The sequence below is a fragment of the Cherax quadricarinatus genome, chromosome 51 (genome assembly GCF_038502225.1).
Source record: "Cherax quadricarinatus isolate ZL_2023a chromosome 51, ASM3850222v1, whole genome shotgun sequence".
Lineage (NCBI taxonomy): Eukaryota > Metazoa > Arthropoda > Malacostraca > Decapoda > Parastacidae > Cherax > Cherax quadricarinatus.
In genome coordinates this window covers 18869334-18884093 of record NC_091342.1, presented here as the reverse complement: position 1 = coordinate 18884093, position 14760 = coordinate 18869334, and the positions used below count along the sequence as shown (strand labels likewise).

The 14760-nt window shown below is 42.6% G+C and overlaps 1 protein-coding gene across 1 annotated transcript in view; it reads right to left on the bottom strand.

Moving 5' to 3' along the window:
• Window positions 1-14760, bottom strand: part of LOC128694735 (uncharacterized) — a 268775-nt gene that overhangs the window by 18795 nt on the left and 235220 nt on the right. The window lies entirely within an intron of this gene.

Here is a 14760-nt window from a genome sequence, read left to right as displayed (position 1 = left end):
GGTGGGTGCCTGTGTGTAGGTGGGTGGGTGCCTGTGTGTAGGTGGGTGGGTGCCTGTGTCTAGGTGGGTGGGTGCGTGTGTCTAGGTGGGTGGGTGCTTGTGTCTAAATGGGTGGGTGCCTGTGTCTAGGTGGGTGGGTGCCTGTGTCTAGGTAGGTGGGTGCGTGTGTCTAGCTGGGTGGGTGCCTGTGTCTAAATGGGTGGGTGCCTGTGTCTAGGTGGGTGGGTGCCTGTGTCTAGGTGGGTGGGTGCTTGTGTCTAAATGGGTGGGTGCCTGTGTCTAGGTGGGTGGGTGCCTGTGTCTAGGTGGGTGGGTGCGTGTGTCTAGCTGGGTGGGTGCCTGTGTCTAAGTGGGTGGGTGCCTGTGTCTAGGTGGGTGGGTGCCTGTGTCTAGGTGGGTGGGTGCCTGTGTCTAGGTGGGTGGGTGCCTGTGTCTAGGTGGGTGGGTGCCTGTGTCTAGGTGGGTGGGTGCCTGTGTCTAGGTGGGTGGGTGCCTGTGTCTAGGTGGGTGGGTGCCTGTGTCTAGGTGGGTGGGTGCCTGTGTCTAGGTGGGTGGGTGCCTGTGTCTAGGTGGGTGGGTGCCTGTGTCTAGGTGGGTGGGTGCCTGTGTCTAGGTGGGTGGGTAGGCCACTCTGTGCATCTGTCACGGTCACCAGCGACTGACCGAATCTTTCAAGGTTGACACTACAGCGAATGATCAAATTTAGAGAATGATGACGAAGAGAAAACGGAGGTGTAGCACTCTATATATAACATTATCACTAGAGTCCACACAGGTATATATTTCAACACGGTGCACACAGGTATATATTTAAACACTGTGCACACAGGTATATATTTCAACACGGTGCACACAGGTATATATTTCAACACGGTGCACACAGGTATATATTTCAACAGAGTGCACACAGGTATATATTTCAACAGAGTGCACACAGGTATATATTTCAACAGAGTGCACACAGGTATATATTTCAACAGAGTGCACACAGGTATATATCAACAGAGTGCACACAGGTATATATTAACAGAGTGCACACAGGTATATATTAACAGAGTGCACACAGGTATATCAACAGAGTGCACACAGGTATATATTAACAGAGTGCACACAGGTATATATCAAGAGTGCACACAGGTATATATCAAGAGTGCACACAGGTATATATCAACAGTGCACACATGTATATATCAACAGCGTTCACACAGGTATATATCAACAGTGTACACAGGTATATATCAACAGCGTGCACACAGGTATATATCAACAGAGTGCACACAGGTATATATCAACAGAGTGCACACAGGTATATATCAACAGAGTGCACACAGGTATATATCAACAGAGTGCACACAGGTATATATGAACAGAGTGCAAACAGGTATATATCAGCAGAGTGCACACAGGTATATATCAACAGCGTGCACACAGGTATATATCAACAGTGCACACAGGTATATATCAACAGAGTGAACACAGGTATATATCAACAGAGTGCACACAGGTATATATCAACAGAGTGCACACAGATATATATTAACAGAGTGCATATAGGTATATATTAACAGAGTGCACACAGGTATATATCAACAGCGTGCACACAGGTATATATCAACAGTGCACACAGGTATATCAACAGTGCACACAGGTATATATCAAGAGTGCACACAGGTATATATCAACAGAGTGCACACAGGTATATATCAAGAGTGCACACAGGTATATATCAACAGAGTGCACACAGGTATATATCAACAGCGTGCACACAGGTATATATCAACAGTGCACACAGGTATATATCAACAGCGTGCACACAGGTATATATCAACAGTGCACACAGGTATATCAACAGTGCACACAGGTATATATCAAGAGTGCACACATGTATATATCAACAGAGTGCACACAGGTATATATCAAGAGTGCACACAGGTATATATCAACAGAGTGCACACAGGTATATATCAACAGCGTGCACACAGGTATATATCAACAGTGCACACAGGTATATATCAACAGAGTGCGCACAGGTATATATCAACAGCGTGCACACAAGTATATATCAACAGTGCACACAGATATATATATCAACAGTGCACACAGGTATATATCAACAGAGTGCACACAGGTATATATCAACAGAGTGCACGCAGGTATATATTAACAGAGTGCACACAGGTATATATCAACAGCGTGCACACAAGTATATATCAACAGTGCACACAGGTATATATCAACAGTGCACACAGGTATATATGAACAGAGTGCACACAGGTATATATCAACAGAGTGCACACAGGTATATATTAACAGAGTGCACACAGGTATATATCAACAGTGCACACAGGTATATATCAACAGCGTGCACACAGGTATATATCAAAAGTGCACACAGGTATATATCAACAGTGCACACAGGTATATATCAACAGAGTGTACACAGGTATATATCAACAGTGCACACAGGTATACATCAACAGAGTGCACACAGGTATACATCAACAGAGTGCACACAGGTATATATAAACAGCGTGCACACAGGTATATATCAACAGTGCACACAGGTATATATCAACAGTGCACACAGGTATATATCAACAGTGCACACAGGTATATATCAACAGTGCACACAGGTATATATCAACAGTGCACACAGGTATATATCAACAGTGAACACAGGTATATATCAACAGTGCACACAGGTATATATCAACAGTGCACACAGGTATATATCAACAGTGCACACAGGTATATATCAACAGTGCACACAGGTATATATCAACAGCGTGCACACAGGTATATATCAAAAGTGCACACAGGTATATATCAACAGTGCACACAGGTATATATCAACAGAGTGTACACAGGTATATATCAACAGTGCACACAGGTATACATCAACAGAGTGCACACAGGTATACATCAACAGAGTGCACACAGGTATATATAAACAGCGTGCACACAGGTATATATCAACAGTGCACACAGGTATATATCAACAGAGTGCACACAGGTATATATCAACAGCGTGCACATAGGTATATATCAAGTGCACACAGGTATATATCAACAATGCACACAGGTATATATCAAGAGTGCACACAGGTATATATCAACAGCGTGCACACAGGTATATATCAACAGTGCACACAGGTATATAACAGTGCACACAGGTATATATCAACAGTGCACACAGGTATATATCAACAGAGTGAACACAGGTATATATCAACAGTGCACACAGGTATATATCAACAGAGTGCACACAGGTATATATCAACAGTGCACACAGGTATATATCAACAGAGTGAACACAGTTATATATCAACAGTGCACACAGGTATATATCAACAGTGCACACAGGTATATATCAACAGAGTGCACACAGGTACATATCAACAGCGTGCACACAGGTATATATCAACAGTGCACACAGGTATATATGGACAGTGCACACAGGTATATATCAACAGTGCACACAGGTATATATCAACAGCGTGCACACAGGTACATATCAACAGCGTGTACACAGGTATATATCAACAGTGCACACAGGTATATATCAACAGTGCACACAGGTATATATCAACAGTGCACACAGGTATATATCAACAGTGCACACAGGTATATATCAACAGTGCACACAGGTATATATCAACAGTGAACACAGGTATATATCAACAGTGCACACAGGTATATATCAACAGTGCACACAGGTATATATCAACAGTGCACACAGGTATATATCAACAGTGCACACAGGTATATATCAACAGCGTGCACACAGGTATATATCAAAAGTGCACACAGGTATATATCAACAGTGCACACAGGTATATATCAACAGAGTGTACACAGGTATATATCAACAGTGCACACAGGTATACATCAACAGAGTGCACACAGGTATACATCAACAGAGTGCACACAGGTATATATAAACAGCGTGCACACAGGTATATATCAACAGTGTACACAGGTATATATCAACAGCGTGCACACAGGTATATATCAACAGAGTGCACACAGGTATATATCAACAGAGTGCACACAGGTATATATCAACAGAGTGCACACAGGTATATATCAACAGAGTGCACACAGGTATATATGAACAGAGTGCAAACAGGTATATATCAGCAGAGTGCACACAGGTATATATCAACAGCGTGCACACAGGTATATATCAACAGTGCACACAGGTATATATCAACAGAGTGAACACAGGTATATATCAACAGAGTGCACACAGGTATATATCAACAGAGTGCACACAGATATATATTAACAGAGTGCATATAGGTATATATTAACAGAGTGCACACAGGTATATATCAACAGCGTGCACACAGGTATATATCAACAGTGCACACAGGTATATCAACAGTGCACACAGGTATATATCAAGAGTGCACACAGGTATATATCAACAGAGTGCACACAGGTATATATCAAGAGTGCACACAGGTATATATCAACAGAGTGCACACAGGTATATATCAACAGCGTGCACACAGGTATATATCAACAGTGCACACAGGTATATATCAACAGCGTGCACACAGGTATATATCAACAGTGCACACAGGTATATCAACAGTGCACACAGGTATATATCAAGAGTGCACACATGTATATATCAACAGAGTGCACACAGGTATATATCAAGAGTGCACACAGGTATATATCAACAGAGTGCACACAGGTATATATCAACAGCGTGCACACAGGTATATATCAACAGTGCACACAGGTATATATCAACAGAGTGCGCACAGGTATATATCAACAGCGTGCACACAAGTATATATCAACAGTGCACACAGATATATATATCAACAGTGCACACAGGTATATATCAACAGAGTGCACACAGGTATATATCAACAGAGTGCACGCAGGTATATATTAACAGAGTGCACACAGGTATATATCAACAGCGTGCACACAAGTATATATCAAGAGTGCACACAGGTATATATCAACAGTGCACACAGGTATATATGAACAGAGTGCACACAGGTATATATCAACAGAGTGCACACAGGTATATATTAACAGAGTGCACACAGGTATATATCAACAGTGCACACAGGTATATATCAACAGCGTGCACACAGGTATATATCAAAAGTGCACACAGGTATATATCAACAGTGCACACAGGTATATATCAACAGAGTGTACACAGGTATATATCAACAGTGCACACAGGTATACATCAACAGAGTGCACACAGGTATACATCAACAGAGTGCACACAGGTATATATAAACAGCGTGCACACAGGTATATATCAACAGTGCACACAGGTATATATCAACAGTGCACACAGGTATATATCAACAGTGCACACAGGTATATATCAACAGTGCACACAGGTATATATCAACAGCGTGCACACAGGTATATATCAACAGTGCACACAGGTATATATCAACAGCGTGCACACAGGTATATATCAGCAGAGTGCACACAGGTATATATCAACAGTGCAAACATATATATATCAACAGAGTGCACACAGGTATATATCAACAGCGCACACAGGTATATATCAACAGTGCACACAGGTATATATTAACAGAGTGCACACAGGTATATATCAACAGAGTGCACACAGGTATATATCAACAGAGTGCACACAGGTATATATCAACAGAGTGCACACAGGTATATATCAACAGTGCACACAGGTATATATCAACAGTGCACACAGGTATATATCAACAGTGCACACAGGTATATATCAACAGAGTGCACACAGGTATATATCAACAGCGTGCACATAGGTATATATCAAGTGCACACAGGTATATATCAACAATGCACACAGGTATATATCAAGAGTGCACACAGGTATATATCAACAGCGTGCACACAGGTATATATCAACAGTGCACACAGGTATATAACAGTGCACACAGGTATATATCAACAGTGCACACAGGTATATAACAGTGCACACAGGTATATATCAACAGTGCACACAGGTATATATCAACAGAGTGAACACAGGTATATATCAACAGTGCACACAGGTATATATCAACAGAGTGCACACAGGTATATATCAACAGTGCACACAGGTATATATCAACAGAGTGAACACAGTTATATATCAACAGTGCACACAGGTATATATCAACAGTGCACACAGGTATATATCAACAGAGTGCACACAGGTACATATCAACAGCGTGCACACAGGTATATATCAACAGTGCACACAGGTATATATGGACAGTGCACACAGGTATATATCAACAGTGCACACAGGTATATATCAACAGCGTGCACACAGGTACATATCAACAGCGTGTACACAGGTATATATCAACAGTGCACACAGGTATATATCAACAGTGCACACAGGTATATATCAACAGTGCACACAGGTATATATCAACAGTGCACACAGGTATATATCAACAGTGCACACAGGTATATATCAACAGTGAACACAGGTATATATCAACAGTGCACACAGGTATATATCAACAGTGCACACAGGTATATATCAACAGTGCACACAGGTATATATCAACAGTGCACACAGGTATATATCAACAGTGCACACAGGTATATATCAACAGCGTGCACACAGGTATATATCAAAAGTGCACACAGGTATATATCAACAGTGCACACAGGTATATATCAACAGAGTGTACACAGGTATATATCAACAGTGCACACAGGTATACATCAACAGAGTGCACACAGGTATACATCAACAGAGTGCACACAGGTATATATAAACAGCGTGCACACAGGTATATATCAACAGTGCACACAGGTATATATCAACAGTGCACACAGGTATATATCAAGTGCACACAGGTATATATCAACAGTGCACACAGGTATATATCAACAGCGTGCACACAGGTATATATCAACAGTGCACACAGGTATATATCAACAGCGTGCACACAGGTATATATCAGCAGAGTGCACACAGGTATATATCAACAGTGCAAACATATATATATCAACAGAGTGCACACAGGTATATATCAACAGCGCACACAGGTATATATCAACAGTGCACACAGGTATATATTAACAGAGTGCACACAGGTATATATCAACATAGTGCACACAGGTATATATCAACAGAGTGCACACAGGTATATATCAAGAGAGTGCACACAGGTATATATCAACAGTGCATACAGGTATATATCAACAGTGCACACAGGTATATATCAACAGTGCACACAGGTATATATCAACAGAGTGCACACAGGTATATATCAACAGCGTGCACACAGGTATATATCAAGTGCACACAGGTATATATCAACAATGCACACAGGTATATATCAAGAGTGCACACAGGTATATATCAACAGCGTGCACACAGGTATATATCAACAGTGCACACAGGTATATAACAGTGCACACAGGTATATATCAACAGTGCACACAGGTATATATCAACAGAGTGAACACAGGTATATATCAACAGTGCACACAGGTATATATCAACAGAGTGCACACAGGTATATATCAACAGTGCACACAGGTATATATCAACAGAGTGAACACAGTTATATATCAACAGTGCACACAGGTATATATCAACAGTGCACACAGGTATATATCAACAGAGTGCACACAGGTACATATCAACAGCGTGCACACAGGTATATATCAACAGTGCACACAGGTATATATGGACAGTGCACACAGGTATATATCAACAGTGCACACAGGTATATATCAACAGCGTGCACACAGGTACATATCAACAGCGTGTACACAGGTATATATCAACAGTGCACACAGGTATATATCAACAGTGCACACAGGTATATATCAACAGTGCACACAGGTATATATCAACAGTGCACACAGGTATATATCAACAGTGAACACAGGTATATATCAACAGTGCACACAGGTATATATCAACAGTGCACACAGGTATATATCAACAGTGCACACAGGTATATATCAACAGTGCACACAGGTATATATCAACAGTGCACACAGGTTTATATCAACAGTGCACACAGGTATATATCAACAGTGCACACAGGTATATATCAACAGTGCACACAGGTATATATCAACAGTGCACACAGGTATATATCAACAGTGCACACAGGTATATATCAACAGTGCACACAGGTATATATCAACAGTGCACACAGGTATATATCAACAGTGCACACAGGTATATATCAACAGTGCACACAGGTATATATCAACAGTGCACACAGGTATATATCAACAGTGCACACAGGTTTATATCAACAGTGCACACAGGTATATATCAACAGTGCACACATGTATATATCAACAGAGTGAACACACGTATATATACTAAAGTATTACCTGTTAACCACCTGTCATCAACTAATCTATTAAACTCACTAATTACTTGATAATGATTTATCAAAGTGTTTCTAATTATCAGTAGTAAAGTAATAAATGTAATTAATTATCCTTGTGGAATATTACATTTTCTCATTAACTCTCCACATTACGATATAATGTAATATATTTATCTATCATTATATTCCTAATGAGTCGTCCAGACATAATGGAAAGTGATCAGGTTCGATCCGAGGAATAGTAGGGTAGCTGCCGCTCCTTGGATGAAGAACCCTTCACCTACATCAAGGGGCCTCCTGCTGAAGGGTTATCATCGTTTACTAACAGTTGTTTGCAATAAATACCGCTGCTTGCAATAATCAATACAGATGTTTGCAAATATCATAACAGTTGTTTGCAATAATCAGTCCCGTTGTCTGTAATATTTAATACAGTTGTTTAAAATTATCATAATCATTGTTTGCAGTTATCAAAAGGGTTGTTTGCACTAGTCACTGCCGTTGTTTGAACTGGTCAATGAGATGAGTGCCCTGGGTTATCATTGCAGTGATGTTTATATATGTCAAAGAAACTGAACTCTTTCATGAGTTATTATGAGTTAATTACATTACTCAGTGCCTGATGTAGCTGCCATGGCAACACTGCTGAAGCTCTCCACGTTGTTACTGCGTTCATGGTGGGCCGGGAAACGCTAAATTCGTAGGGGTAATACAGCTCTCGCGGGAAAAAAGAGGCAGATTAAAAAAAAAAAAAGCGTAGCTGACAGAGGTAAACTGATCTATGCAGATGGGGTTGAATAAGCTATATTTTTGTCTCCTAGTGATATAAAATTAATGATGAGAATAAGCAAAGAAGAGGACAGGGAAAGGCTCCAAATGGATCAGGTCAAACTGGAAAACTGGTCGGAGAAGTGGTTGCTTGAATTCAACTTTAGCAAATGCGTGAGTGATTATAAAGATTGGGGAATGGGCAAGAAGATCGGAAACAGAGTATAGACCAAGGTTGATAGAGGCTGCAGATTTTACCCAAAGAGAAACACCCAAGGGCGAGCATAATGCCTGTCATATAACCAGAGGAACACAACCGAATAACCTCTGCAGCCTGAGCTCGTCTGGCAAATCGACGAGTAGCCTTCAAGAATGTCAACAAAGAGTCATTCAGCGTCCTTTATACAACATTTGTGAGACCCATCTTGGAGCATGAAGCACCAGCATGGAACCCACATTTGAAAAATGTGCAACGAGGCTTGTTCTAGAGCTTAGAACTTAAATGCTATTGGAATCGAATCTAATGATACTGGAGGTCAGAAGAACCAGGGAATATATAACAACATATAAAATCCTCATGGGAATTAATAAGGTAGATAGAGACAGGTTGTTTGAAAGGCGGCAAACAGTTGGAAGTTTAAGACAATGATGAGCCGCAGGGATGTCAGAAAGTAATTCTTCAGCCTCAGGGTGGTAGGGAGGTGGAATACCATCAACGAAGAGGTGATGGAGTTAGGCTCTACACCATAGTTTTAAGAGCAGGTACGATACGGTCCATGAGGTTAGGAGGAAGTGAATAGCAAGCTGTAAGTTCAAGGGCGGTGCCAGGAGCTAGGCCTACACCTCTGTGACTATATACAGGTCATCTTTATTAGGCAGGTTTCGGTCCTCATAACGCTGTCACTTTGGTCACTCCTAATGAGTGACCAAAAGAGTGAGATAACACAGTACATACTGTATCAAGTAGTGACCAAGGTCCCAGGACCGAAACCTACCATATACCATTATACTTTACCTTCTAGTTACACACACACACACACACACACACACTGGAAAACCTCATGCATCAACATGTTAGAGACACTACCAGAGAGAGAGGTGAGGACGATCCAGCAAGACAGGACCTTGCATTCACCTTGAATAGTTCGGACATCGAGGATATCATGTATGAAAGGCCCCTAGGAGCTAGTGATCATGTGGTTCTGTGCTTTGACTACACAGTTGAGCTTCAAGTGGAGAGAGTAGCAGGAATTGGATGGGAAAAACCAAACTACAAAAGGGGGAACTACTCAGGCATGAGGAACTTCCTGCAAGACATTCAGTGGGAGAGGGAACTGACAGGAAAACCAGTACAAGAAATGATGGACTATGTGACAACAAAATGCAAGGAGGCAGAGGAGAGGTTTGTTCCCAAGGGAAACAGAAATAATGGGAAGAACAGAACGAGTCCTTGGTTCACCCAAAGGTGTAGGGAGGCAAACATTAGGTGTACTAGAGAATGGAAAAGGTACAGAAGATAGAGAACTCAGGAAAATAAAGAGATTAGCCGAAGAGCCAGAAATGAATATACACAGATAAGAAGGGAGGCTCAGCGACAATATGAAAATGATATAGCATCGAAAGTCAAGTCTGACCCGAAGCTGTTGTATAGCCACATATTACAACCCAGGATTCCAAATGGCCTGTTACCCCGGGTGTAATGGGAGCAAATAAACACAGTAGAAAAAGTTTAGACTTATATTATCCTTCACCAATTTAGAACAACAATATGTACACTATGTACAGTGATAAGTATAGTGCACTCCACGGTAAGCAAAGCAGAAATAGAAGCCACAAGATAGCAGAACGTGCTTCAACCAGCTCTAGAATGGGAATGACAAGGGCAGACAGGAGAGCGGTACCCACATAACCTCTGCGATTGCCAAAACCATCTTCTTATTGGCTAGAACCTGGTCACTAGTTGAACGACGGGGCCCCATCATCAACTCTTAGCAACCTGGTTCGCTGGTTGGGGGAGATAGCCTGTAAATGAGGGTGTGTACATGCGCCGAATAAAGGTTACGTACTCTTTGCATGCCACACCACATCAGGAGGAAAACAACAGTCAAGGACCAGGTAATCAGACTGAGGAAGGGCGATGGGGAGTTCACAAGAAACGACCGAGAGGTATGTGAGGAGCTCAACACGAGATTTAAAAAACTATTTACAGTGGGAACCAGTAGGACTCCAGGAAATCAGAACAGGGGGGGTACACCAAGAAGTGCTGGATGAGGTACACATAACCAAGGAGGAGGTGAAGAAGTTGCTATGTGAACTTGACACCTCAAAGGCGGTGGGACCAGACATCTCTCCGTGGGTCCTTAGAGGGAGCAGAGATGCTGAGTATGAAACTAACAAAGATCTTCAACACATCCACTGAAACTGGGCAACTCCCTGAGGTATGGAAGATGGCAAATGTAGTCCCAATTTTTAAAAAGGGAGACAGACATGAGGCATTAAACTACAGACCTGTGTCATTAACGTGTATAGTATGCAAAGTCATGGAGAAGATCATCAGGAGGAGAGTGGTGGAGCACCTAGAAAGAAACAAGTGTATAATCGACAACCAGCACGGTTTCAGGGAAGGAAAATCCTGTGTCACAAACCTACTGGAGTTTTATGACAAGGTGACAGAAGCAAGACAAGAGAGAGAGGGGTGGATCGACTGCATTCTTTTGGACTGCAAGGCGGCCTTCGACACAGTTCCTCACAAGAGGTTACTGCAAAAGCTAGAGGATCAGGCACACATAACAGGAAAGGCACTGCAATGGATCAGAGAATACCTGACAGGGAGGCAACAACGAGTCATGGTACGTGGCGAGGTTGTCAGAGTGGGCGCTTGTGACAAGCGGGGTTCCACAGGGGTCAGTCCTAGGACCTGTGCTGTTTTTGGTATATGTGAATGACATAACGGAAGGGATAGACTCAGAAGTGTCCTTGTTTGCAGATGATGTGAAGTTAATGAGAAGAATCAAATCGGACGAGGGTCAGGCAGGACTACAAAGAGACCTGGACAGGCTACAAGCCTGGGCCAGCAACTGGCTCCTTGAGTTTAACCCTGCCAAATGCAAAGTCATGAAGATTGGGGAAGGGCAAAGAAGACTGCAGACACAATATAGTCTAAATGGCCAAAAACTGCAAACCTCACTCAAGAAAAAAGATCTCGGGGTGAGCATAACACCAAGCACATCTCCTGGGGCGCACATCAATCAGATAACTGCTGCAGCATACGAGCGTCTGGCAAACCTACGGATAGCGTTCCAATACCTCAGTAAGGAATCGTTCAAGACTCTGTATACCATTTACGTCAGGCCCATACTGGAGTATGCAGCACCAGTTTGGAATCCACACTTGGTCAAGCACGTCAAGAAATTAGAGAAAGTGCAAAGGTTTGCAACAAGACTAGTCCCAGAGCTAAGGGGATTGTCCTACGAAGAAAGGTTGAGGGAAATCGGCCTGACGACACTGGAGGCCAGGAGGGTCAGGGGAAACATGATAACGACATATAAAATACTGCGCGGAATAGACAAGGAGGACAAAGACAGGATGTTCCAGAGATGGGACACAGAAACAAGAGGTCACAATTGGAAGTTGAAGACTCGGATGAATCAAAGGGATGTTAGGAAGTATTTCTTCAGTCATAGAGTAGTCAGGCCGTGGAATAGCCTAGAAAGTGACGTAGTGGAGGCGGGAACCATACATAGTTTTAAGGCGAGGTATGATAAAGCTCATAGGGCAGGGAGAGAGGACCTAGTAGCAATCAACGAAGAGGCGGGGCCAGGAGCTATGACTCGACCCCTACAACCACAAATAGGTGAGTACACACACACACACATACATATATATACACACACACACGCACGCACGCGCACACACACACACACACACACACACACACACACACACACACACACAGTGTCACTGACATGTATAGTATGCAAAATCATGGAGAAGATTATCAGGAGAAGAGTGGTGGAACACCTAGAAAGGAATGATCTCATCAACAGCAGCCAGCATGGTTTCAGGGACGGGAAATCCTGTGTCACAAACCTACTGGAGTTCTATGACATGGTGACAGCAGTAAGACAAGAGAGAGAGGGGTGGGTGGATTGCATTTTCTTGGACTGCAAGAAGGCGTTTGACACAGTTCCACACAAGAGATTGGTGCAAAAACTGGAGGACCAAGCAGGGATAACAGGGAAGGCACTACAATGGATCAGGGAATACTTGTCAGGAAGACAGCAGCGAGTCATGGTACGTGGCGAGGTGTCAGAGTGGGCACCTGTGACCAGCGGGGTCCCGCAGGGGTCAGTCCTAGGACCAGTGCTGTTTCTGGTATTTGTGAACGACATGACGGAAGGAATAGACTCTGAGGTGTCCCTGTTTGCAGATGACGTGAAGTTGATGAGAAGAATACACTCGATCGAAGACCAGGCAGAACTACAAAGGGATCTGGACAGGCTGCAGAACTGGTCCAGCAATTGGCTCCTGGAGTTCAATCCCACCAAGTGCAAAGTCATGAAGATTGGGGAAGGGCAAAGAAGGCCGCAGACGGAGTACAGTCTAGGGGGTCAGAGACTACAAACCTCACTCAAGGAAAAAGATCTTGGGGTGAGTATAACACCAGGCACATCTCCTGAAGCGCACATCAACCAAATAACTGCTGCAGCATATGGGCGCCTAGCAAACCTCAGAACAGCATTCCGACATCTTAATAAGGAATCGTTCAGGACCCTGTACACCGTATACGTTAGGCCCATATTGGAGTATGCGGCACCAGTTTGGAACCCACACCTAGCCAAGCACGTAAAGAAACTAGAGAAAGTGCAAAGGTTTGCAACAAGACTAGTCCCAGAGCTAAGAGGTATGTCCTACGAGGAGAGGTTAAGGGAAATCAACCTGACGACACTGGAGGACAGGAGAGATAGGGGGGACATGATAACGACATACAAAATACTGAGAGGAATTGACAAGGTGGACAAAAACAGGATGTTCCAGAGATTGGACACAGTAACAAGGGGACACAGTTGGAAGCTAAAGACACAGATGAATCACAGGGATGTTAGGAAGTATTTCTTCAGCCACAGAGTAGTCAGTAAGTGGAATAGTTTGGGATGCGATGTAGTGGAGGCAGGATCCATACATAGCTTTAAGCAGAGGTACGATAAAGCTCACGGCTCAGGGAGAGTGACCTAGTAGCGATCAGTGAAGAGGCGGGGCCAGGAGCTCGGACTCGACCCCCGCAACCTCAACTAGGTGAGTACAACTAGGTGAGTACACACACACACACACACACACACACACACACACACACAGTCTCAAATATTAAATTCTATTAAACTCCCAAAACTAGTGTTTAAATAAATCAAGAGTCATCAGTGGTATTATATATCAGTGATCACAACATACACAATATCTGACTCCACAAAGTACACTTACAATATCCAGACTATAATGGTTAAAATAAATAGATAAAAACTATAAACTGACACTCCAGTATAGTATTTACAAATTTAATGGGTAAAATAAGTTACAATACCGTACTCAGATATGGTAAACACGAGGAAATTAAATCTTCATCAGAGTACAAAAATTCTGGCCACAAAAT